Below are 8,866 nucleotides of genomic sequence, written 5' to 3'. Positions count from 1 at the left end.
TCTTACTGAAACATAAAAATCCCAAAGAATAAATTACTAAATGATTTGTAGGAGGAGACATATAAAAAATTAATGCAATTTCCTGCGAGCTGAACTTCCATAAGCAGACTTATGTCCACTCTCAGGGTCTTTGTTTCTACCTCCACCATGGACCTATGGTGAGCTAGACTGACAGCTGAACTCTGGGCCTGTGCACAAGTCAGTCAGCTCACAGCCTGAACGTGAGTGGCCAGGAACTCAAGGGAAGGATTTATGGATGGGAAAGCTGGAGGATGCCACACTGAGCCAGGGAGCAGACCCATAGCTAGAGCAAATCAAAATTTGAGTTTAAATCATTTATCAAATGCAAAAATACACCCACCCATGAAGATCCCTCCCCCAAAGGCCACTCAGACGCAGATCCACATTTAAAGATGGATAACTTGGGGGTCCGACATTTCCCAGACATGGCTGACTAGGGAAGATGAATAGATTAGATTCTCCAAAATTCACACGCCATCTTGGCAAGCATGGCAAACCAATTGAAGACACCACAAGTAGTCTCGTCTTGGCCCTGGTTTCAGGGGTTTTCATACCCCTTTAAAGTATGAGGTTGAGGCCCATTGAGATAAAGACAGGTAGGCATTGAGTGAAGCCCTGTTCTCCTACCTCTGTGTAGGAGCTTTCCCAGACTCCAGCAGTTCCTCTGCTACCTTCAGAAATCACGCCACAGCTCTATGCCACTTACTGTATTCTTTCCTAATGCTTTTAATGTTGAATTGTTCCTTTTAAACTGAACCTAACTTAACCATTTTTTCTAAGCAATAACATCTGTGAACTCACAGCTTTGAAGTGCTAATTATTTTGTCTGATATACATTACAATAAATAACTATTTAAAAATTTTTAAGGGCATTCATGAACCCGTAAAATCACTTGTGTCCCACCAGTGATGCACACACAGAGCTCGGGAGGTAAACTCTGCAATCTGCTGCCCCCATCAGTTCCACTCACCTGGGTCTTGATGAGGATGGTCATTCTTCTGTCCTTTCTCCCATTCTTTCTTTATCCATAACTCATACCCAAACCAGGGTTAATTTTTTTAATTCAAAGGTGCTTCAGGGAATGGTTTAACAACTTTGCCTTCTCTGGTAGACTTTTGTATTTCTTTTTGAATGTTTAGCTCATCTGAACACCACACGTATGTTGGGAGATTCTCCACCTTCTTGGTCCATCTCACCACAAAATTGATGCCAGAAGCTCACTTTACCAGCCTCCCTTGCAGCTAGGACACAGCCATTTATTTTAGACTCTGCTCACCTGATGATGAATTCAAAATTTGGTTACATAAAGAAGTGCCACCTGGAGCTTGTCTATACCCGGTGGCAGATACTGATACATCCAGGCCCTCTCCTCATCAAGTTCTTGATCTCCTGTGTTTTCATTAGATGTCATTGGACAGTTGCAATACAGTGAGATAACTACTATAATTCAGGTATCTACAGAGCCCTCAGTGCAGAGGTTTGCAGGTAAAATTATCAGGGAAGTGATGCTTGGCCTGACTTATCAAAGATGGGGTTTCCCAAAAGGGTAAGGAAGAAGATAGCTCACTAAATGTTACCTATTATGATTATCATTTACCAGATTTAAGTCAGAAAGACATTCAAGTCACAGCTCTACTGAGAACATCAGTTTCCTCAGCTTTAATCTTATCCTATTTGGTTCTGCAAAGAATAAATAAGATGATTTAAGTAAAGCACATATTAAATACTTGACGCACAGTTTGATTCTTCATAAATGCTATCTCTCTTCTCAGCTCTAATTTTTACTTTTTTGGAATGCCCTTCTCTCCATTTCCATTCTAGAAAAAAATCCTACCCATTATTCAAGTTCTACTTGAAACATTGCCTGTTCTGTGAAGCTATTATTTACCTAAAGGACATAATCTTCCTTCCTTTGAAACACTGTTGAAGTTCATCTTGACCTCCATAATACTTGGCTCATGGTTGGCACATATTTGAATTCAGTTGCCCCCCATTCTGATCCCTGTTCCTAGGCTTAATGTCTGCTTGTTTTCTTTTTTTTCTTAATTCTTGCTCTCTGCCTAGCCAGCATTATGACCATGCCAAAGCAAGGCTCTGACTTTTTAAAAAGGCTTATCTGGTGGTCTGGACAACTGAATTACTACATGTCTTTGATCCCAAGGTTCTGCATATGCCTCCACTCTGGGCCAGTCCCATTACAAACTTGCCTTCCTCTCTATCTGGGACACATATCTACTGAGCCCCTTCTAATTATCATACAGGGTCAAAGGCACTAAGATGTGTCAGTGAATAAAACAGACCTCGTTCCTGGCCCCTGCTTTCAAGGAGCTTACACTCCAGTTGGGGGAGACAGTCAGCAAATAATAACACGATGACGGCTATAATGATGCTACAGTAGAAAGGTACAGACAGGCTTGTCCTAGGCCCAGTCTGTTCCTTATCTTGCCTCACCTAACCCCTCCCCCTACCTTTTCATTCGCTCCACTCTCATCCCAACGTCTATATGTTCAAATTATTCTCCTTTAAGTCCTAGATCCAATGCCATCTTCTTTGTGAATGTAAGACAAGATAGAGAAAGAAGTGTGTACTGTGTAAGCATACAAAGAGATTTTTATGCACATCTTCTCACCCATGCCTCGAGCTCCTGAGGGCAAGGCTTAACATACTTTATCTTAATAGTGCCAAGGGGTAAGCCAGAAAAGGAAATACTTAGTGACTCCTTATGAAATGGACAGAGGGTCCTCTCCCTTGTCCTAATAGATTGTACTAAGAGAACCATCCTCCACGCTCCTTACAGGAAATCCTGTTCTGTTTCTGCCTCCATTCAGGAACATAACCTCACACAAAAGGTAAATAAACACTCTCAATCCAGAGATGACAGGAACTCAGAATCTACATCACGATTCCCATGGTAACTAAGGTTGTGCAGCAAGAGCTCTGCCATGATAGTATCTTAATCTGGAAAAGCCGAGCATTTTCTCGTATTGTTAATTCTGTTACTCTGGTCATAATAAATGGTTACCTGGATTGCAAGCTGCTGAATGATATTCTGCATTTCTAAACCCACCACTCCCCTGCAGAGTTAACATGAATATAAAGTGCTCTTTACCAACAGAAGTTCTGAGCTGGCTGGGAGCCCTGGATCAGGTCAGCACTTGGTGCTGTCAGTAGTAAGCAGAAACTTCCAGTACATTGGGCTGGGGTGCGTACACATTTATTCCTCCGTTCGCACAGCTTGCTACTTTCCAGCATACACTTGGTTTTTATCTTAGGTGCCATGTGCGGTGCTATGAGGGTTGCTGAATGTGCACGCCTGTGTTTATTTGGCGAATGTAAGAGCTGTGGGGTTTTAATTACCCTGAGCTGGTAGAGATCAATTTGAAAAACAAACATATTAGTAAAAAAAAAACAAGTACTCTTTTGCTGCTAGAGGATTACAGCTTGAAATCATAGCATCCTCGAGCTTTAGAGCTAGAAGAAACAGCAGAGATTAGGGAGGCCAAGCCCCTCATTTTGCACATTGGAAAACTGAACCCCAAAAGGCAAAGTAGCATTAAGAGCAGATAAGAGCTTGGGTTCTGCTATAAGACAGACCTTGCTCAAATCCCAGGTCCACAACTTACCAAATGACCTTGACAAGCCACTTGACCTTTCTGGGTCTCAGTGTCCTCATCTGGAAAATGGTGACAGCGATAGAGATGTGGGGATTAAATGGGATAAAGGGTGTTAGGTGCTCAGCACAATACCTGACATAGTGAATAATCAGTCATGCTAACTTTTATCATTGTCATCATCACCACCACCACTGTGTGAGGTCACACAGGTTGTTAGTAACATTGCTCTTGTCTAAACTAATTCTCCCTTACACATACCTGGGTTTGTTATCATGCATAGTAAGAAATAAATATTTTTATAAGTCTTGTCCCAAGAAGCACATGGTCCAAATTAGCTTCCAAATTAAGTTTTACAGTAGTTCAGTGTTCTCCAGTGCTCACTGAATCTTCCAGTAATTGTACATTCTACATAGTCGCAGTTCTGGAAATGTAGTTCACTCAGCAGGAATATATTCTTGTCCTAAACGTGTAGTCACTCAAGAACTATCAATGATTTACCAAGATGTTTTACTTTGAAGAGTACAGCATGTCTTAAGCTAGTTAACTAGAATTCTTTTACCCTTCCCTAAGGCCCCAAACGAACAAAACACGGTGCTTTTCGTGGCTTGATCTAAATAGATAATCCGTGACTCAGAAAAAGGTGATTTCAGAGCGTGACATGCAAATGCTGAATTCATGGATGTTTGTTTAAAATCTGGGCCCTTTTCCTTGACTACATTTACTGTAATTAGAAGACTGGCCCTTGTTCTCACAAGGAGTTCCACACACACCATTGGCAATGTCATATGTGAGATGCTAGAGAAAAGATTAATACTTTTTATTGAGTGGCTGGAAGCTGTCGGCACCCAACACAAGTTGATGTCTAAAAAAATGAGATTTCAGAAAAAGAAAACACTGGGAAGTGGATGATGAATAATACCCAAAAGAAGATAAGGCTCTACTAGATTTTCTGTGGGCTGGTGGGAGATAAGAATGGAAGGATGATGTGATGATCTAGTCTAGAATGATATGGTGCTTTCCATGCAGATTCAGGTTTTGTGGGGCCCAAAGCTTATGTATTTGAGGGCAGCCTCTTTAAGTAAGTGAATATAAAATTAGGAATTAAAAACTCCTGGGGCCTTTCCCAGGGTCTTAGAAAGGACCCCTGAAGCTTAAGCTTCATTAGCTTCATGGTAAATTTGGGGTTTGGTGCTTGATGGTTTAAACCATTTTCACGTAGATCAGATGTACTAAATTAAAATGGTTTAAACCATTTTCACGTAGGTCAGATGTACTAAATTTAAGATGCCTTAGGGGTTAAGAAACCATGGTTTGGCTCCTGGGTTGACCATTTATAGCTGTGGCATCTTAGGCAAGTGTCTTAAGTTCTCTGATCCTCACTTTCCCCCACTATAAAAGAGAAAAAAATAATATCAACCTTATAGGTTATACAAAGTTTTTAACCCATGAAAAGCACTTAAAGTATCTACCACATAGTGAGAGCTCAATAAATAGTATTATTGTTTTATTTCCTATTCTTCTCATTCAATCTGCTCCTTAGTTCTGTGAATATTTGCTCAGAAAATGAGGTTTTTCCCTTAAGAATCAACTCCTGATTTGGGGGGAATTATGATACTCTAAGTCCATGTCTCTTGCTTCTCTTTTCTAGTGCCTACCTTGTCCTCTTGTCTGTTTTACCAAAAAAATGAGTACAGGGCAGAATGAGAAATGGAATTCAGATCAGCTAATTAACATCCCTGGAAAAAGAAAAAGAAATTAGTGTTCCAAGCACTTAATCCCTTTCCTCCAGGCCAGCTATTCTATATCATGCCTCCGTGTCATGGTCACAGACATTGGAGGTTGGGTTGGGGGTTGGATGCAGGTACAGACACTTGGACTGCCACATCTTGTTTCTTCCTCTGTCTGATTAAGAAGATGGAATGTGAGCTTGAGGAGTCATCCAAATCTATCCTTTCTCTTGGAAATACAGATGATGCCTTCAGGTTTAGATATAAGAGAGTGAAGTTTCCATTGAGAAGAACAGCCCTACTTCCTGGGAGTATTTGAATCCAGTTTCCACTACTTACTACTGGTGGGACCTCAGGCAAGTTAGATTCAGGAGACAATAATAGCACCTACCTAATGGATTACTGTTAGGATTAAATAAAATATGTATGTAAGCACATAGTACAGTGTGTGGGTGTGAGAGAGAGAGAGAGAGAGGGAGGGAGGGAGGGAGGGGGGAGAGAGAGAGAGAGAGAGCGCGCGAGCGCGAGCGCAAAAGAAAGTTGAAGTATTCAGTTGTTTCTCATAGTGTGAAGGGTTGGGGCAGATCCCAAGGGCCAAGGGCATTCAGAGGGCAAAAAAACTTCATCCTTATGTGCCAAGACGACCCCTGATCACCTGGCATAGCAGGGAAAAGTGCTGTGGTCTATTAGTAATGTCTGCCTTGGACATGGGACAGAAGGTTTGGCAACATACTCTATATATCTTCTATCTCTAGATTCTCTTCTCCTGGAGATTCATATCATTCATCCAGGCTCTGCCAATAGATAAGGTGTGAGATCACTATTTTAGGTAGCCAACAATCTCAGTCTTCAGAACTAAGAAAACCTTATCCTTTATGGAAAATTGAATAGTTATTCGTAATAAGTATACTAAGAAATAGCTCAAGAAAGAAAACAAATCTCTAAGTTCTGGCCTGTTTCTCTTCCTATTGCTTTATTACATATTTACTTGGACCCTGTCTAATTCCATTTAATCCCTTCGGTTCTCTGTGGTCTTTGTGTTAATCCTCTGTTGAGACAAAACAACAACAACAAAAAAACCTTCTGAGTTACAGATTTCTAACTTAATATTTCACAACAGATTGTGTTCATTTTAGTTCATTGCACTGTATACCTCACCTGGCACTAGACTTGGAACATAGTAAGTGCTCAATAAATACCTTTAATGCATTAATAAGATTTCTTTTATGCCAGCTCCCCCATTAGGACGTATGCTTCTGAAAGACAGATTAGATGAATTACTCATTATTTTCTCCCTTGCCCCCATTCCCTCAAGTGATTGGCATAGTATCTGGTACATGGTAATGACTCTATAAATATTTGTTAAATGAATGAAGTATTAATGGCAGGACTGCCAGCCTTCATAGTTCCAAATTTCTTCTGCTATCTGTTCTGGCTTCTCGCAACATAAATCTTTCATATCAGTGCTTTACAGTATTTGAGAATTTTCCATTTGAAGAGCTCACCAGAGAATATTTCCCATAAAGAGGAATGGGTCCTCTGTTGTCTTATTACTCACTAATTTCATAAGAAGTGCTGTTTGCTGAATTCCCTCAATCTGCTTCATTTTTTTTTTTTAACATCTTTACTGGAGTATAATTGCTTTACAATGTTGTGTTAGTTTCTGCTGTATAACAAAGTAAATCAGCTATATGCGTACGTATATCCCCATATCTCTTCCCTCTTGTGTCTCCCTCCCACCCTCCCTATCCCACCCCTCTAGGTGGTCACAGAGCACCGAGCTGATCTCCCTGTGCGATGTAGCTGCTTCCCACTAGCTATCTGTTTTACATTCGGTAACATATATGTCAGTGCTACTCTCTCACTTCGTCCCAGCTTACCCTTCCCCCTCCCTGTGTACTCAAGTCCATTCTCTACATCTGTGTCTTTATTCCTGTCCTGCCCCTAGGTTCTTCAGGACCTTTTTTTTTTTTTTTTTAGATTCCATATATATGTGTTAGCATACGGTATTTGTTTTTCTCTTTCTGACTTACTTCACTCTGTATGACAGACTCTAGGTCCATCCATCTCACTACAAATAACTCAATTTCATTTCTTTTTATGGCTAATATTCCATTGTATATTTGTGCCACGCCTTCTTTATCCATTCATCTGTCGATAGACACTTAGGTTGCTTCCATGACCTGGCTATTGTTAAGTTGAGCTGCAATGAACATTGTGGTACATGACTCTTTCTGATCATGGTTTTCCCAGGGTGTATGCCCAGTAGTGGGATTGCTGCATCGTATGGTAGTTCTATTTTTAGTTTTTTAAGGAACCTCCATACTGTTCTCCCTAGTGGCTGTATCAATTTACATTCCCACCAACAGTGTCAACCTGCTTCATTCTTGTTTTTTACTTTCCCTGCTACTCTCTGCTTTGCTGTCGGAGAGGCTCCCCATTCTGTGGGAGCCACGGTCAGCCATCAGGAGCCAAAACTTTTTCCCAGTGAAACACGAAACGAGATCTCTCTTCTTCTTGTTCCATTGTGGCAAATCTACTGAACTTCCATACTGCCCTTTTGGACTGGAGGAATTTCCATTTACCACATCCAGTAAGCACCTTTATAGATCAGTGACTCAGCAACTGACTTTTAACACCCAATCAGTACGTGCTTTGTTTCCATTATGCATGGGTTAAATTTAAGACAAAGAGATTTCTTCACACTTTTATTCCATTTGCTTCAGTTTCCAAGGCAATTTGTGTTTGTGCAAAAACCAAATGTGCTCCCTGCAGGCAGATGGATGCTGGGGTTTCATTAAACAGGTGCCTACCTTCTACCTACCTACCTGCCTATCTGTGCACCTTCTCATGTTTCTAGTCTTAATTATTTTTTCCCCTCTGTGTACAACTGTTTTTTATTTAGTCTAAATTTATTTCATCTTTTTCTTGTATTCATCTTTGTAAACTACCTTAAATACATTTGAAATGATGTAGTTTGTATAACTCAATGAATATATCTATGCATAGATATTGATATGCTCGGCACAGACACAGGACCAAGCCTGCATATAGCTCCTGACACCCAGATGCTTAGAGTCTTGCTAGAAGAGTGAGACTTATTGAGGAGCAGTAAGTCACTTAGCAGACGTGCAGTCACTGGTCATCATAGAGCAAACACATGCATCCTCTAAGAGTTACCAAAGCAAATATCTGTCCTTAACCATAAAGTCTTTTTCAACATTTTTTCCTGAGTCTAATGGAACTTAGGTTATTATTTTGAGTGGCTGAAAGACTCTACTTTGATTCTGAATCAATTCAATTAAAAAAAATTTTTTTAACACTTATCTCACTCCAAGGAGTATTTGAAACAGCTTATGGGAGGAAAAATAAAGTTAATAAAATAGTAGCAAAAGGAGATACAGCCTTGAAAACGTTTGGTAGTAAGTGACAATAGTTGTTGTCTTTAAACGCACTCTGAGCTTCCTGGAAACCCAATCATAAAGGGAAGCACAGTTAGTTGC

The 8,866-nt window shown here is 40.4% G+C and overlaps 1 long non-coding RNA gene across 1 annotated transcript; it reads right to left on the bottom strand.

Annotated features, from left to right (window-relative positions):
• Window positions 1-1,648: 1,648 nt before the first annotated feature.
• LOC141276756 (uncharacterized) lies at window positions 1,649-6,228 on the bottom strand. The gene is made up of 5 exons (XR_012326748.1): window positions 6,097-6,228; window positions 5,292-5,372; window positions 3,646-3,695; window positions 2,491-2,570; window positions 1,649-1,702 (listed from the first exon to the last, which is right to left on the bottom strand). It is a non-coding gene; the product is annotated as an uncharacterized lncRNA (long non-coding RNA).
• Window positions 6,229-8,866: the final 2,638 nt, after the last annotated feature.

Source organism: Tursiops truncatus, chromosome 16, assembly GCF_011762595.2.
Source record: "Tursiops truncatus isolate mTurTru1 chromosome 16, mTurTru1.mat.Y, whole genome shotgun sequence".
Taxonomy (NCBI): Eukaryota; Metazoa; Chordata; class Mammalia; order Artiodactyla; family Delphinidae; genus Tursiops; species Tursiops truncatus.
Note: the sequence above shows the minus strand (reverse complement) of the source record. Positions and strands in the feature narration are given on the sequence as shown.